This window comes from Felis catus, chromosome A3 (genome assembly GCF_018350175.1).
Source record: "Felis catus isolate Fca126 chromosome A3, F.catus_Fca126_mat1.0, whole genome shotgun sequence".
Classification (NCBI taxonomy): Eukaryota; Metazoa; Chordata; class Mammalia; order Carnivora; family Felidae; genus Felis; species Felis catus.
In genome coordinates, this window is record NC_058370.1 from 9,496,261 (window position 1) to 9,514,765 (window position 18,505).

The 18,505-nt window shown below is 45.1% G+C and overlaps 1 long non-coding RNA gene across 5 annotated transcripts in view; it reads right to left on the reverse strand.

Moving 5' to 3' along the window:
- Nucleotides 1-18,505, reverse strand: part of LOC111559754 — a 496,575-nt gene that overhangs the window by 170,198 nt on the left and 307,872 nt on the right. For all 5 annotated transcript variants that reach the window (XR_006595058.1, XR_006595059.1, XR_006595060.1 and 2 more), the window contains exons 7-8: nucleotides 9,619-9,729; nucleotides 6,444-6,498 (exon numbers count right to left, since the gene is read on the reverse strand). This is a non-coding gene — a long non-coding RNA (uncharacterized LOC111559754). The remainder of the gene's footprint in view (nucleotides 1-6,443; nucleotides 6,499-9,618; nucleotides 9,730-18,505) is intronic.

The following is an 18,505-nucleotide window of genomic DNA, read 5'->3' on the forward strand; positions in this document are numbered from 1 at the left end:
TCAGAAAACTTTTAGCCCCCCAGCCCTCAGCTTGTGTTGCCTCATAGATGAAATGGCCATATGCAAAACACCGGTCTATTTCATCCTTCAAGTGAGGACCCGTTACTTGCCAGGAGAGTGTGCGTGTTACATCACTTTGTCCTCAAATAACACTTTGAGGTAGGTATTACACACGTAGCTTCAGCTTGCTAAGAAGGAAATTTGGACATGATAAAAAGACTGACTCAGAATCGTAGCTGATTATGCTGTCCCTTTCTGGTTCCTTCTATACCAGCCCCTCATTTGCAGTGTCTTGGGAGGCTAAGCAGTATACACTACTATCAAGGGTTCTTCTTCCCAAAGCTTCTGGTTGGATTTGGCCAATAGGGAACACCACCAATAAATTACAGGGGAAAAAAGAGAGAGTGATCTCAGTGTATTTCCCTTTAGCTCCCTCCCTGTGTGGAGCAGAACCCTCTTGAGATAAGGTGGTCATCTCCACATGGCCCTTGGTCTCTTGAGTCTACCCACCTCTCCTTCCTCTTGCCTCTGAGGCACAAGGTCACAAAAGGGCCTCTCTGTGAGTATTCCTTGGGTCTCCCTCTATCCTGGCGGCTTCTCTATACCTGCCCACAGTTTTGTAAATAGTCCCTTTATTTGAGTCTCTTCAAAAATCTGCTTATTTTTGTGGGTGCCAAGCCCAGACAGCTCCAGGAACCAACCAGAGTTTCAAGCCCAGGTCCTAATAACTCAGAATCAAAAATACTTCCCAGCAAACCACAGAGCTTCCCAAATTATCTCCTTAGGAAAGCTCTGAGCCTGTGGTATTACAAGTCTGTTTTAAAAGGGGGAGGTGGGGGGAGGAAACACTTAATAAGATAGACAATTATTTCCTGTCATGTAACATCTTCTTCACTAATGTCAAATACCATTTCTTTGAGAACCATCTAGTACCTTTGAACTGTTCGGAAGAAAAACGCTATGTAAATCCAAGGTATTAATAGCGTATCATTTTTGCCTAGTGATAAAAGCCCCAGCGTCACAAGGCTACTATAGGATAAAACCATTTCAACAGGAGAAAATCTTCAGGAAACAGATTCTACTACAAAGACATTCAGTTTGTTTAAAAAGTATAGGTTTGCTGAACTCATAAAGGTGTTAGAGGATTTGCTAATGCGAGGAGGAACACAAGATTACCTGTACATGGAGAACGGAATGTTCTGTTTCCCCTGTCACAGTCAGCAGTATCAGTAATCGCATAGGTAGTCACCTGGAGCTGGCTGGGTGCACCTCAATGTTTGGTTCCTACCGACATTATAAAACAACTTCTCTCAATGCCAATAATATCCCCCTCTTATTGTTTTCAGCCACACGGTTTCTATTTATATTCTAAGTAACTCACCAGGCAATTCTGGGTTCTGGTTTATTTTTCTGTAAAACGAATGATAATACGGTACAAAGCAAAAGAACAAATGCTTTTCATAAACACTTACTTGGACTGGGCCACCGCTAAACTGTGTCTTTGCATTTTCTCAGTGGGCATATTTTATTCAACTTAATATTTACAACATACTATACCAGTACCCTTTATTATCCTCGGGTTACAGATGGGGAAACTGAGGCCCAGTGTGTTTACTTATCTTGCCCAAAGTCAGCTCAGAGACAACAGAACGCAGGCCTGAATCTCCTGCCAAAACACTCAGTTTTACGCGGGGTTACACGGCCAAATGCAAACTGAGACGGGATTGCTGCACAGACTCAATGGAGCCAGCCGGGGAGGATGATAAAACTGGAAAGCAGGTACCCCACCTAAAGGGACAGTCAACGTCCAGCTCCAGCTGACCGATCATTCCCGTAAAGAATGCGGACACAGGGGTGCCTGGGTGGCGCCATCGGTTAGGCATCCGACTTCAGCCAGGTCACGATCTCGCGGTCCGTGAGTTCGAGCCCCGCGTCAGGCTCTGGGCTGATGGCTCGGAGCCTGGAGCCTGTTTCCAATTCTGTGTCTCCCTCTCTCTCTGCCCCTCCCCCGTTCATGCTCTGTCTCTCTCTGTCCCAAAAATAAATAAACGTTGAAAAAAATTTTTTTTTTCTTTTTTTTTTAAGAATGCGGACACAGGGGGCGCCTGGGTGGCGCAGTTGGTTAAGCGTCCGACTTCAGCCAGGTCACGATCTCGCGGTCCGGGAGTTCGAGCCCCGCATCAGGCTCTGGGCTGATGGCTCAGAGCCTGGAGCCTGTTTCTGATTCTGTGTCTCCCTCTCTCTCTGACCCTCCCCCGTTCATGCGCTGTCTCTCTCTGTCCCCCAAAAAAATAAAATAAAAACGTTGAAAAAAAAATTAAAAAAAAAAAAAAAAAAGAATGCGGACACAGGCCAGCCATGTCTTCGGCTTTTCAAGGGAAGTGAAAATCCTGAATGTTTCTATGTGAATCTCCTGATTTTTATTTATTTTTTTTATTTGTTTATTTTGAAAGAGAGTGTGAGCATGAGCAGGGGAGGGGCAGAGAGAGAGGGAGAGAGAATCCCAAGCAGGCTCTGTGCTGTCAGCCCAGAGCCAGATGCGGGGTTCAATCTCATGAACTGTGAGATCGTGACCAGAGCCCAAATCAAGAGTCGGATGCTTAGCTGACTGAGCCCGCCAGGTGCCCCTGAATCTCCTGATTTTTAAATGCAGGTTATCAGCTCATAAAAATAGTTTGAGTGTTCAAGCTAAGCTCACGGACCACAGGTCTGTGTGCTGTGCCTTCCCCTCGACTTCTTGGTGTGCAAAGCCAGGAAGCTCAGCTCTACAGTACCTTGACCATCGTAGCTACTTTCAAGGCCGGGAGCATCACACAGGTCATGGAGTTGGTCATGAGGGTGACCAAGCCATCCTCATTTGCCTGGAACTTTCATGCTTTCAAAGCCACAGGACCCTCGCCCCAGGAAACCCCAGCCCCAGACAACATGGGGCCCTTGGCCACCCGGTTAAAGCAGAGAACTGACTTCTGGCATCTGCAGAACTCCAGAAGGTCAAATAACCTGACCTTTAGAATGTGTCCTTTCTGGGGAATCTCACTCTCCTTGGAGGTGCTAATTTGCTAAAGCTTTTGTGTTTCCGCTTCAAAAATTAAGCTGCCTCTGAAGTCAGGGTGGAACATTCCCTAGGACAGCCCCCCAAAGCAAGCTTCCCAGAAACTCTCCGCAAATGAGGAGAGGAGGGCACTGGAAGGCAGGCGACGTCCCCGAGAAGGCTTCTGGTTGTTATTTGTCAGAGCATCCTAATTCGAATCCAAATGGGAGCGTGCCATTATCGGGGATTCACACAGCTCCAGGTAAACAGCTAATGAGCAGGCTGCCAGTTCCATTTTTATCAAGAGCCCTCCGAGACTCAACCGTGCCATTTCATAAAATATGCAGATGATAGTGTGCGGAGAAGAGCAAAGGCTTTGAAAATGATTCACACAACCTAAAAATGATGTTGAAAAGGGAGGAATTAAATATTCACAAAGTGAGAGAAATTAAGGCATATTAGCGGTTCGAATGTGGAAATGAAATGAATAACACGCACAGAGTTGATGAGAACGGCGTGATTACAGATCTGCCCAAAGTTTCTAATTCTGACACCGTGCGGTGTGGAGGTGCCCGTGTGGCTGGTAAGGGCAACACATGAGGTATGGGACAAGGCTCACGATGCGGACGGATCAGAAGCAAAGCGAGGAAGACACAGCAGTGATTAACATGAGGCTCCGTTCTGTGCTGAGGGTGAACTCCACGCTCACAAAATGAATACTAATTACGAGCACAAAACAGACTTTAAGTTGGCCAGACGCTTGATGTTGAATGTGGCTATTAAGTCCATAATGAGGAAGGCAAGGGAAGGCGTTAAGTCTGGAGGGGCTACATTCGCTGAGGTCACCCTACCCTCCCCTTTGAAAAAGGGGACAGAAAGCCAAAACTGTGGCCCATCCAAACTAGAATTAGCAGTAATTATTATATAATATGTAATGATGAGATTTAAATGGCTAACACATTTTCTCTGCTGAGATCATTTAGACATGATTCATACAAATGATGAAATTAATAGATCTTCCCCTTCCAGACTGCCAGGCACCTCAACTAGATTTTTCAACAGAGACGGATCCTAGTGAAATCATATGAATAGAGAGATTTACGGAAATTGCAGGAGGGATTGGTTCGGTGTAGAAGAACACATTGGGATTTAGAGAAATTCACGCATTCCCGCTGGCGATGAGGGCATAGCTCTTGGTCTTTGCTTTTTCTTTTCTTTTTTTTTTTTTTTTAATTTTTAAGAATCTACCTGTAGTTTTAAGAGGGGTTTTAGAGGTAAAGATAAGAAACCAACATCCTCCGAATAAAGAGACATAACACCGAAGGCTAAACAAATATTTACAGGGCGATAGAGCTGCCCTTCTTGAGTCAAAAATACAAAAGGACACAGTGTCTATACGTACAAATACATTTTAAATAGTGACAGGGAGATGACTCAAGAAATTTAAAATTTAACACCTATGGCAAACAATTTAAGAGATGACGGTATTTGCATAGGAGGTATTTTTGATTTCAGTGCACCTAAAATTTTCGAGAGAAAATTAAGGAAAAGGTAAATAAAAAGGAAACAAAAAGGAAAGCTCAAAGCCATCTTTGATAAAGCATTTCTTTAGCATTGCTGCTTAAAACCCATCATTGTTATCAGATTCGGGGCTTTTTTTCCCTCCTGCAGAAGTATAAAGCAGTTACGGGGGACATGAGGACTGCCAGAGATCCGCTGTGTTTTCTGAGGGGACAGTTCCCTACTCCTATTCACTGCACAGCACATGAGCAAATTAACAGGCACTTGGGGAGGAAGCCCACAGTACGAGGCTCAGGCATGTAATAATTAACATAGCCTTGCTACCTCCCTGGCATCTTGGGATGAAAATATTAATCATTCACAGCTGTGATCGCCTCAAAATCTCCTATTTTATGGCTTTGACACATCCATGAATAATGCCATTTACTATAATGTGCAGCATATCAGAAAGAATATTTTTACAGTGTGGCTGCTTCTCCAGAATTCCTGGTAAACCCAAAATGAAACCTTGGTTCCCTTCAGCATCTACAGAAAACAGAATGTGACACGGCCCTACCGATATATTCTGCTTTACTGATCACCTACTGTGTGCCAGAAGTTCGGCGTGTTCTTTGTCTAAGCCTTACAATGGCTCCATGTGGGCAGTGCCGTTATTGTGTCCATCCTGTTCATGATGAAATGGGGGCTTGGCAGGTTGAGGTCAAGCAGCCAAAGACATGGAGGCAGGGTATGAACCTCCATCTGCTTTCCTCCAAAGCCCGTGCTCTTCCCACAGCATGGAGTTCAAAGGCAACTTTCGATACAGCCATGACATTGGTTTCCATCACGTCCCGGGCCCCACTGGGTCTCCGGGGGATCGCCCGGGCAATTAATTCATTCAGGGAACCTGTTTGAAATTTTTTCTACTCTGCTTCATCACTTTGAGGACCTTCTTTTTCACTTTTCCTACCCTTGACTTGAGAACGCAGCTCAAGTGCACGCCCTGGCCAATGCATTCTCCACCCCACAGTTGAGACTGAGAATTTCCCAGTGAAAATCGAGCCGGGAGCCCCCGGGCAATACAGTGCCTACGATGTCCCAGGTGATCTTAAACATCCTGTGCCCTGTGCCCCCAGCCTCATACCCTGGTTTCCTCCTTCAAGGTCTTTCGCTAACATCCAGCAAAGAAAAAACCATGGGTCTCATTCCGTCTCCAGCCATCCTGCATGCTGAGCTGCCTCTACCCAGAACCCCTCGGCTAATTCCTCCTTGTTCTGTCGATCTTCCTTCCCTTACATTTCACAGAGCTCTCAGAGTTCACACTTTTAACTCCCTAGTCTACTTGGAGTTTTCTAGATGTTCTCATAACTCTGTGTTCTCCCTGACCATTGTCACGATTAGGATTGTCCTCTGTACGATTGTTTGTGCCATAATATCTGGTCCCCATGGGAGATTTTTAAATTCCATGATGGCAGAGACTATGTTCTCGGGCTTATGCACATAGTAGGTGCTCAATAAATACATATGGGAGGGAGAGAGGGAGGGAGCAAGAGAGGGGGGAGGGAGGGAGGACTGGCTGAAGCATCTTCGTTTTAACCAGAATCCTTCCTGCTTCCATTTTCTGTGTTGTCTAAGCCCACACTGGAAGTCCTTCCTTGTTGATGTTCACAGCACTTAACAACAACCAGCAACTATTGCATCATGACCACTGTTGTTTTATCAGGAGTGGGGAGGCTGAGCTTGTGTCCTTGGAGAATCATCTGACTGCAGGAGCCTTGACTCCCCTGGGGCCCCCATCCCTTCTCCGCACACCTCTCTCAGAGGCTTGTAACTCTGTGTGCTGCAATTGCTTATGCGCAGGGCTGCCTCCCTCCCTCGCCAGACTGCAAGCTCCCCACACTCAAGGACTTACCTGGGGCGTATCTGAGTCCCTTCAGGGTCCAGCACAGGAGGTACTAGGTACACGGCTGTTAAAAAAACAATTCCCAGCATTAATGACGCAGGGAGTCCTTGAATGAACAACTAGAGGAATTAGTAAATTGGTGAGTTAATAAAATAACTCAACACGAAAACACAGTTACTCACACAAGTATTTCCTAAAGTGGAGTTATTGCCTACCCCACAAGATAATGTTTAGGGATACGTAAACTGACGTTTCAATTGTAGTTGCTAAGGGACAAAGAAAGAGATGTGACCAAAAAAAAATTAACCTGCACATTAAATCCCTTATATCATTGATACTATTGCTTAGGACGATTTAAGTTAAATAAAAGTATTAAGCAAATACAGTGGTATTACAGGTGTAGGATATGGCAAAAATCATGAAAATAGTACATAAATGTGTGAGGTTGGGAGCATATGGTTTGAAAATGAATGGGGAAAAAAAAACCCTAAGATTTCATGAGCTTTTACTATGCTCCAGGTAGTGTTTTATTGTTGTTGTTGTTTAAGTGTTTACTTATTTTTGAAAGAGAGAGAGAGAGTGTGTGTGCACGTGTGAGTAGGGGGTAGGCAGAGAGAGAGGGAGACAGAGGGTCTAAAGCAGGCTCCGCGCTGACAGCAGCGAGCCCGGTGCAGGGCTTGAACCCACAAACTGCAAGATCATGACCTGAGCTGAAGTCAGATGCTCAACTGGCTGAGCCACCCAGGAGCCCCTGTTCCAGGTGGTGGTTTCAGCATTTGACCTGTATTAAACTCAGGGACTCTTCATAATAGCCCTCTGAGTAAAAACTGTCCCATTTTACAGGTGAGGATAAGGAAACTGAGCTGTAGAGAGGGGCAATCTTTGCCCAGGGGTCCTATCACCAATAAGTGTTTGAACCAGGGTTCAAATCCAGGTGGAGCCTGAGGTCTTACATGCAGTGCTGCTCAGACTCTGGCAGAGAAGGCAGAAAGGAACAAACGAGCAAACATGTGGGTCAGTGAGTGAAGCACGGGCTAAGGGGTCACAAGAAGGAATAACTAACCGCTGAGCCAAGTGCCTTTCCTGAGCATGACTCTGAACCGGGAAAGATGCTGCAAGGGACCCCGAGTCACCTTTGTTCTGTTTCTGGCCTTTCCGCAGCCACAGCAGTGCAATAGTCACCCCAGACCTCCACGTGGAGGCCAAGTTCTCCAACTACATCTACTTGTGGCTCACGAAAGGGGAAAATGCCCCATTTGTCTCCACTGGTGTCTGAGGCCCCTCCCTCTGAGCTCTGACGTCCAACTAAACAGGCGGATGTGAGGCCGACCCATTTGCTCCTGGACGATCCTGCTTGCACCCGCGTGGGAGGGGATGGGAACGGAGGGATCCTCATGGCAGCCGTCACGGCCCAGGGGATAGGACCCGAGGGCCACCCATGCCCACTCAGAAAAACACGTGTCTCTTCTCACTTAATGATTCTCTTAGAGAGTGCAGCATCCTTCCCCATGCACCAGGATCATATTGCCCATGACTTTTCAAGAATCAACCAACTCCCCTTCCCTTTCCAAATCTTCTTCTCATACTTCTCCTGCACCTCATATGTTCCCCCTATAGCTCTTTATGCAAATCCTAAGTCTGAATTCTATCTAGGCCCCTCCTTAGCTGTGCATCACCGGGTACCTGAGTTATGGCTCCCTTCCCCAGGTATTAAATGGAAACGATGTCAGCCCCCCCGTGTCGGGTCTCTGTGAGAGGTGGAATGATCGAACTTAAGTCACGGAAAACACGGTAACTGGCACGTGTTAACACTCAACATACGGTGACTTGAATCCTATAGTGGGGTTGATGGCAATGCCTATGCTCGCGAGAGCAACATTTACTTTTCCAGCTCTACACTTTATTTCGTTGTCCAGGCTTTTTCCACCAGGTGAAAGAAACTTAACTGATTCAGGCTCTCACCTCCTCCCTCTCCTTGAGGTTGAAACTTAAATTCCAGAGACCGGGTTTCTGGTCCCCGGTCACTGTTACCTGTCTATATGGATATACAACAATGTGTCCCTATTCAGTCTCGAACAGGAGAGTTAAAATTGCCTCTCCTCAGCACAACGCAAGGCCCCGTCAGCAGTCCCCTGTCACTTCCAGGCCATATTCGGATGGATGTACCTTTCTGATTCTCTCCACTTTGCCCTACAGGAGGGGAGAGCTCTGTAGGCTGCATTAGAACTATCTGCACGTCGGGGCCCCTGGGTGGCTCAGTCGGTTGAGCAGCTCTTGGGTTCGAGCCCCGCATCCGGCTCTGTGCTGACAGCTCAGAGCCTGGAGCCCGCTTTGGATTCTGTGTCTCCCTTTCTCTCTGCCCCTCCCCTGCTCATGCTCTGTCTCCGTCTCTCTCAAAAATAAACATTAAAAAAATAATAATAAGGAACTGTCTGCACATCATCCTGCATCAGTCCAGATTTGGAAGCACAAAATATTAACGCACTGAGGCGCTTAACAGTCGATGGAGGAGCGGAGGGTCACCTTCTAGGAATGAGTCCTGAAAAGGTACTGCGGGACTGGCCTGTGAATGTCAGGAGTATGGAGAATCAGGAAGCTGCCACCAGAACTACCGGCTTCAAATCCACTTCTTGACTCAGGATTAAGAAGCTGCTTCACCACGGCCAGCTCGGGAGCCACCCCTGCCGCGTCTGCGGTGGCGACAGCGGAGATGCTCTGCCGTCCGCCTCTGACATCCGCGAAATCAGCATCTGGATAAGGGGACTGCTTTTGAGACACGCCTGCAAACGGCAACCTTCCCTGACCGTGCCTTCCAGAAGAAACCGCAGAGGCAGGAGGAAGGTAGCACCCGCCTCTTTCCCACCTTCTGTTTATCAGAAAAATGCAAGGTGGAGCAAGGATGAGGAAAGGTGAACCTGCAGACAACTAGCAAAGAATTGTCCCCCCGCCTCTTCGAGGACAGGCCACTAAGAGCCTGGGGATGGGACCCTGTGGTGAGCTAATGCCAGAAGAACCATACGGATGTCACAGCAAGTTCTTCACTGGCGTTGAGCCAGGAGGACAGGGGGCGACCTGGCACCTTCGGTCTTGCTTCCAGTTTTCGCAGACTCTGGGTCCGTGAATTTTGTTATGTAAGCCCTTTCCAGTGCCTTCGCCTCTCCATGTTCCCTTTACAGCCGCTCACCTGGTGTCATTGGCGCCCATTTTACAGGTGAGGAAACTGAGGCCAATGCGGATGAAGTATTCAGCATCATGTGGTTTTGTTGATGTTAAAATTTCTTCCATTTGGATCGTCCTTTAAAAAAAGAATTCCAAATTACTGATACAAGATTAGACGAGAAAGTAACTTTATTTGGAATGAGGAAATACAGGCTGCCGAATTATAAATGTTAAAGAGCCAGAATCTGGAAAAATAACTCAATATTTTAGTAACTGCCTGACATCTCTAAAAGATTTTTTCCTACATTTTTTTTGTGTGTCATGTTCTTTGTCTTGTCCTGACAGAGATTTTATAAAATATCTTTCTATAGAGGAAATAGAAAAATAGCGTCATCCTTCCCCAGCATGGTTGATCAAAACCTCTTCTATTATTGGTAGTTTATAAATGTTTATGGGAGTTTTATATCTCAGAGGCAATGTCACATACATTTTTAGAATAGTTCTCAGCTTGGGGAAAGCCTCCGTCAAGTTTCTTTCCTACGTAAGCTGTAGGATGTCAGGGATATTCCAAGTTTTTCATGGACTGACTAACCCTGAACACTCTTTGAATGAACGACCCTCAGTTACCAGTTTGTCACTGATGTCCCTATTTTATGGTGTATTCCATATTTTACTGTTTCTCGTTTATGCTGGTATTCTGTGTCATATTAGTAAGGAATTTAAGCAGTGGCATTATGATAGTTTCTTTTAATTTCCCTTAAAAAAAAAATAATGTATGGTACAATTCGTTTTTTCTTTATTTTTTAAAATTTATTTTGGGAAAGAGAGAGCACGAGCTGGGGAGGGGCAGAGAGAGAAGGAGAGAAAGAATCCCAAACAGCCTCCGCACCGACACGGGCTTGAACCCACCAACTGAGATCATGACCTGAGCCAAAACCAAGAGCCGGACAATGGAACTACTCCCAGGATGGTGCGTTTATAATTGTGTCTGCTGCAAGAGTGACTATTCTCCTGAGAGAACAGAACTTCCAAGTAGACCATTGACGAGTATCATATTCTCCACTTACTAGTATACATAGCTGATGCTCAGAAGAATTTTCCACAGACTAGCGTTCAACTCCTTACCTTCCTAACCATGTTTGTCTTCTACTGACCATTGGCGGTACAGACACCTTAGGCTATCTTCACATCAGAGGGCTGCCATTGGCTTTGTGCCTTCCCACCACAGCACTGGGTTCATTGACACAGTAGGTGTAGGGGTGTTTCTAGAAGCCACTCCAAACCAGGATACTAGCAGGATCTTGACTGATTGGAGGAGCACAAAAATATATCATACCAACCCCCAAGGAAATCTGTCCTCCAAGCACATTTCCTATTACTAGACCTTAAAATACCAATGGCCATTCTGATGCCACTCAACTCAAAGGTTAAGTATGGCTGAGGCGAAGTTGGAGAGGAAACAGGCAGCATCTTAACCGATTCTGCCCCAAACATTTTACTTGCACAGATGTTATAGATACATATCGCCATGACAACACATTAGAAGGGCCCCTCCCAGGGCCTGAAACGTGAGAGTCTCTGAAGCTCAAGCTTGTTTGGCCTCAAGGTACAGCCAAAAACCCAGACCGGGAGCGTCTTTCCGCCATGCCTAAAGACCTCCCTGTTCCAAGAAGCGTCTGCCTAGTCCGGGGACATCTGCTTGCTCTATATTAGCCACAATTAATAATCAGAAGCAGAGACGTAGCCACTTAACGTATATCAACCACTCTTCTGGGAGGGAGCTGTCATCCTCTGGTTCCCTTTTCCCGAGATAGGGAAATTGATAGGTCACTAGTGTCTGTGAATAGCACTCAAAAGGTATCATATTTATTCTAGCTTCAGCTTCAGATCAGTGGCTATCTGCATTATGAAGAACATCATTCTATAAAACACATTTGGTCTTCACTTCACAAATGCTCCTGAAGGGAACATATGGTAATCTGTTTAACTTTGTATTCCACAGAGATATTTAAGCCCCATCCACCAAACTCTCATGCTATTTTTATTATAAAATTAATGTCCTTTTTATACCCTAAATATCCCCCCTTTCTGCTTAGATGGTGAAAACCACCCGAGGCTACAAAACTGCCCTGTTTACCATCAAATTCATGAGTCACGCCCTACGGTCATTAAATGGAACAAAAATATTATTGACAAGGGGGTTGACAAGCACATATGGGTGGAGCCCATATTCTTTTGGGTTTCAGGCATGAATGATGTTGAAGTTACTTGTTTTTTTTTTTTTAATCAGAACCCATGCTAACAAAATCTCTCAATTCGATCTTCTGAATTATTTGTCTCCTGCTGGAAGCTAATTCCTGTAAGTTTTTCTCCATTGTCCATTTTTGAGGCTATATTTCCAAGTCTGATTACTTTCCCAGATAGGAATATTGCTTCTCCTTGCTTCTATTTCCCCATCCACAGTGTGGTTTAAAGCACTAATTTCACTTCTTAAATATCCCTAAGCTCACTGCCCTTCCCCGCTCCCAATGAGAATTCACTGTGGGATAGGACAATGGGAACTCGAGATTTCCATTCTAATGAGTCATTGATGTTCAAGCTGTAAAACAGAGCTGGTGCTTAACTGGGAGCTGCTTGTCAATGCAAGGAAGAACGCAGTGTTCCTAAAATTTGGTCTGGGGGAGAAGTCATTTCTCAAAAAAAAAAAAAATCAATGCAATTCCTTCTCCCAAGGTAGGGGGGAAGTAGGGGAGGAGGGCAGTTCATATAACGCGAAACAGCGGTTTGCCTCTCTGTATGCCCATCACCATTTATGAAACATGGTCTATGACCAGGTGATTCTCAGTGGTCAAACATGTTTGGAAAACAGTTCATTTTAAACCCTCATCGGCTTTCATTGATGCACATTAGCATATTGAAGGCTCCAGAAGTCCTTCACTAAAACAAGCAAAATTTAATTTTTTTGTTGTTAATTTCCCAGTTGCCCTTAATCATGTGACTCTCCGACAAAACTAGCCCTCCACAAATCACACTTTGGGTAATGTTGCCGTAATTAATTTTTTTCTGATTTTTAATGGCATATTATGCCTTTAATGAATAGATTTTATTCAATAGAGGAGAATCTCAATAGGTTTCAGATCATTTGATTCAACTCATTTTTTTAAGACTGAGAAAAATGATAGAAGATATGCTTGCATAAAATAATGTGGAAATTTTACGTAAGCTTCAGAATGAAGTATCAGAATTCAGATTTTGGATTCTGAAGACCTTGAGTTGCCTTTCTGTAACATTCCCAAATCATAATTCGTGGGCAATTAGCCTAATACTCATTTACTCACTCATTGTTCACTCGTTCATTCTTTTATTTATTGAGCAACTACAACATGCTAAGCACTGTCGTAGACCCTGAGAGACCATAGATAACTTGCTCATAGGGAATTTGTAGCCCATTAGGAAACTACATGATCGTAAAAAATAACACAACTACCCACACTTAGTTTTAATTGATGTAAGTTCTACTATAGAAGAGAAGAAACTAGTGCAGTGATAATATATAACAGGAGAACATGACCCAGTTTGGGGGGAAGAGGAAGATGTCAGGGAGGTCTTCCTGGAGGAAGTAACATTAAGCCATTGCCGGAGAGATGATTGGGGATCAGATCAGGATATTCCAGCCTCCAAAACTAGAATCTGCGGAAAGAAATTTCAATTTCAAAGAAATGGAAGAAGGTCATGTGACTGGAACCCAGAGAGAACAAGAGAGAAAGATGAGATGAAGCTAGAGAGGTAGCTTTTGGGGCCAGATCTTCTAAGGCCTGGAAAGCCAGTAAATGCACATGAGAATGTCAATTCCAACATCAGTGTGAAGCATTATTGATCAAAGCTTTCAGTTTCAAGGTAAGACAAAAGGGGGTTCTTGGTTTGGAAAACAAAATGGATTCTATCCTAATCCCTGTAAGTACTATTTAAGCTTACATGCTTAAAAATTCCACCCAAATAAATGGTAAGAATTAAGCAGCCCAGGGGCACCTGGCTGGCTCGGTCAGTGGAGCATGAAACTCTTGATCTTGGGGTTGTGAGTTCGAGTCCCAAGTTGGGTGTAGAGATGAAAGAAAGAAAAGAAAAGAAAAGAAAAGAAAAGAAAAGAAAAGAAAAGAAAAGAAAAGAAAAGAAAAGAAAAGAAAAGAAAAGAAAAGAAAAGAAAAGAAAAGAAAAGAAAAGAAAAGAAAAGAGAAAAAAGAAAAAACAAGAATTAAGCAGCCCCAAATAAAAGAGATCTGAGCTACGCAAGATGAGCCCGGTCAGTTCAAATCCAAAAATTCGTCATGAGAGGAGAGTGTTCTGCTGCCTAAGCAAAGGCTGGATCCCATGGAAAAGCAACTACAAGTTCCATCACCCAGTCCGTGTGGACCACGGGGTAGCTGTGTCCCCAAATTACTTTACCTTCTCTCTCTCTTGGCTACATCTGAAATATATCGGCTCTAATCCCAGTGAGTGAATGGGGAGAAAAGGTGGGATTTCCATCTCTTTAGTACAATAATCTTCTCAGAACAAGTCATCCTCATAAATAATTCCATATTATTTACATCCAGTCACACTGTCTGGATATCTGGGACTCATTTAATGAAACGGTTGGCTTTAAATATTTCCGGAAGAAGCCTTTTAAAATTCAGAGCATATGTCTTCAAGACTAGAGGTCAGGGTTTGTGATCAAATATTATGCCCTCAGACTTGAAATACTGTGTATGACCTGTGACCGGAAGAAGGACAGCCTCCCAGAAGTTACTAGCTGGTTCTGGGGAGGCAAATGCCTGCTTGAAATTATTTATGATGGATAACAATACTGATAAAATTGCCTTCATTCTCCAAGCCATTCCACTCGTCTCCTTCATCTCTGCAAAACATCACTTCCAAGATACAAGGCACCCACCCACGGGCAAAACCTTGCCTTTCCTACATGCCTCCTTGTCCATATCTGGGTGCAGACTCAAAGCCTTGTTGGACTTATCCCACAAGGTCTACCTGCCCGCCTCTCCTTCCCAAGGCCAACCAACCCAGACCAGTTTCCATCGCGTCTCCCCAGAGAGGTAATCTGGATGTCACAGAGAGAGATACCTTGTAAAGCGGGTCCATAGCTACTGTCCTAGGGTAATGACAGGACCATGGGGCTTCTCTACCAGAAAGATAAGGGCTCAGATTCAGGTTAAAATCTCAGAGAAGCGACTGTCCTTCTCCAAGCCTTGTTTTCTCCATCTACAAAATGAGCAGGAAGCCAGGTTGGGGCTCTACTAGCAAAGGCAGTTATGAGCCTGGGACGTGGAGGCAGATCTGCCTGAGTTCCATTCACGACTCTCCCATGTGATTTTGGGAAAAAAATTGTTGAACCCCTATATACCTCAGTTTCCTCATCTAGAAAATGGGGATAATAATAGTAGGTTGGTTGTAAGGACACAGTGACACCATACAGGTAAAATCCTTAGGATGGTGTCCAAGTGAGTGTCCAGTGGTTATTATGAACACCAAGACTACTTTAGGTCCCCCAAGGCTCATCCAGATGGCACCTCAGCAGGGACATTCCGGTCCTGCAGGATCATCTCCTAATGCCATGTGCCTCTTGCAAAGTCATGGTCTAGCCCCTCCCTGCTACAGTTGCTAATAGGTGCATCAGCCCCGTTAGCTCTGAATCTCCTCCCCCATCTTGCAAACCCCTTGCTGTACCTTGAGGCAGCCTGTTTTCACCCCTTTCCAGGCTTGAGAGCTCTTTAAGTCAGAGACGAGGTCTTGTTTTGCGTACGTGTAATTGGCAATGACGATTTCTTGGCAACAAATATATGATGCCTTTGTCATGCTGCCAGGTAAAGCCGCGTTCGCACCGGGTCCAATCCTCACGTGAAGGAGTCCCCACTGCCCTGCCAGGTGGGGAGCCGTCGCCTCTGCTGCAAACCAGCCCCACGCAGAAGGGTGTCAGCACTCCCTCCCCCGCAGCGTGAAGCCCACGGCACCCAATTTCCCCTGGGCATGTACAGACTCAGGGTCCTAACTTCCCCAAAGCAATCTAAGAGCTGGGGGTGGGGGTGGGGGTGGGGTGGAATTCACATATTGAAATTTTGCTAGTTTTACCAGGTTCTTTTCTCAGACGTACTGGAGTCATGAAACCAAACAAATCAATTTTTTTAGTAAAGTCAGGTTCTTGCTTTTTGTTTTATTCTTAAAATTTATTTTTAAAACTTAAAAGATTTTTAAATGTTTTTATATTTTATTTTTGAAAGAGACAGAGCATGGGCAAGGGAGGGGCAGAGAGAGGGAGACACAGAACCTGAAGCAGGCTCCATCTAGGCTCTGAGCTGTCAGCGCAGAGCCTGACGTGGGACTCGAACTCACAAACTACGAGATCATGACCAGAGCTGAAGTCCGATGCTTAACTGACTGAGCCACTCAGGTGCTCCTTAAATTGTTTTAATTTGTAATATTTTTTTTGGTGTGGAAAATACAGTGGAAACATCCTCTTACAATGTTAAGGAGCAAGAATTACACTTCCTGGGTGTCCATCCCAGATTTTATTAGTAACCTCACTCAGATTACTAATCTCCCAAGTTCTTTTCTCGTCTATAAATTGGGTGATAATATTAATTCTTCATAAAATTGTTAATACACACAAATGGTTAGAATACTGCCTGGCACAGGACATTCATCAATTAGTGTGACCTACTAGTACTTGTTACTTCAGTGACAGAGTAACCACGTCTCAAATTAGATCCCCAGTCCCCCCCACCACCACCCGCCAACTTGTTTAAATCTCACCACTAAGTACGTTCTTGTAAGTTTCCTTTATTGGCTTTGCGCGCCCGCGGGCTCTCGTGCATGCGTGCGTGTGTGTGTGCGTGTGTGTGTGTGTGTGTGTGTGTGTGTGTGTATGTGTGACCTGCTAGGTGCCAGGCACTGTTCTACCAGGTTGGGAGAGAGATGTAAAGACAGATCAGATGCCTGTTTTTCTGCAAGGCAAGAAAAAACAGAAAACAAATATATAAACAAGATGATTTGATTTATAGTTACCATGAAGCTGAAAATGCAGGATGAAGTGACAGAAAACCAATAGACGGACAATTTTTGATCATGAAGGAGGGTTCTTTGAGAAGGTGACTTTTACACTGAGATCTGAATAGAACAAAGGAATTCTCATGCAAAACAAAACAAAACAAAAAACACGGGAATAGAAGACAGATGGAAAAAATATGAGTCATCAAGTACTTATCAGAATAATGTCTATCCCACTAATGTAGACCAGAGAGTGGGACGGTGGCCTGTTTTGGTAAATAAGGGTTATTGGGACACAGACGCATCCATGTTTTTATGTGTCATCTACACCACACACATGCTCCAGCTGCACAGTCGAGTAGTTGTGACAGAACCCAGATGGCCCCCCAATCTAAAGGATTCACAATCAGGCACTTACAGCAAAGTGTACCAATCCCTGGTCTAGATCATAAGACCCATGAGGGTAAGGACCACATTCTGCCTGCCCTGCCGCTTTCTTCCCCCTAGTTGTGTCTCACCAGCAGATCCCAGAAAATAGCTGGACAGGCAATAAACGCAGGACCTTTTTGTACCCGCATGAATTTTTTCAGAACTCTATTTTAAATGAAATCTCTTGAAATGATAGCTTCAGAGCACACGGTTTTCCTTCGGGAGAACATCGCTGGCTCCCACATGTCCAGAGAAACAGTAACGAGCCAGTGGCTCAGACAAGAGCCACGCGTTTTATTTCCCCCGATGAATTTCCTGCAAGGTGCTCCCACCGAGACGGGTTCCAGGCTGACACGGCAGCAGTTCCGTAGAATGTCAGCCGAGCTGGCGAGGATGAGGTGCAAAGAAGTCTCCCTCTTCGCCAGCTTTGCAGGTAACGCACCCTGTGCACGATGTAAATTCAAACCAGCATCCCCCCTGGTCTCTTCCCACTGGATGACGGTAGCTCCCATCCTCCGGATTTGACAGTGACGTCTCCAGACAATGCCAAATGGCCCCAGAGGGTTACGGGGGGATGGAGTGAGTAAAATCAGCCTCAGCTGAGAAGTACTGGCATCCACTGAAAGTGTCCTCCTCTTTCTACGGGAACTTTTAGACTTTGATAGCAAATCTTCTCAAAAATGCACGCGCAGAGAGCCGTAATATTCCATGTTCGATGTTCAGCTTTTCAATTCAAGCCACCTGTGTGCTTTCACATTCACCTAGGTGGGGCGTGGGTGCTAGTTAAAAATGACAATGTTGGGGTGTGCCCGGGTGGCTCAATCAGTTAAGCGTCTGAATCTTGATCTCAACTCAGGTCATGATCTCGCAGGTTCCTGAGTTCAAGCCCTGCATCAGGCTCTATCGGTGCGAAACCTGCTTGGGATTCTCCCTCTCCCTCTCTCTCTGTCCCTCCCCTGCTCACACACACACTCATACACTCTCTCTCTCTCGGAATAAATACACTTAAAAAAATGCTTTTTAAATGACCATGTTGGTAATTCACAAAAACTTTATGGAGAATAATTTTCTCTACTAGGGGCACAAATGTTTTTTAATTGTTAAATTTAATCTGAGACGGAGAGTCGCATGTCCTCTTTGGAGATGAGGCGGTGTTGTGGCGGTTGTTTTAAAAACTCTCGTGGATAAATGCAATTGCGGTGCTGTCATTCCCTTCGCGGCTCCTAGATCAGGCATGATAAGAAATCCTTAAGTTCTCTCTCTGCTTCTCATAAAACATGAACTAAATCTACCTGCCGGCCTGCGGCTAGTGCTCCACAAGCTCCAACACCAAGGACAGCTGCACACAGGGACGACCCAGGGGGTGAGCCCAGAAGATGCGCACAGGGACGACCCAGGAGGTGAGCCCAGAAGGGAAGAGAGGAACAGGGAAGTAGAGAGGGTGGTAT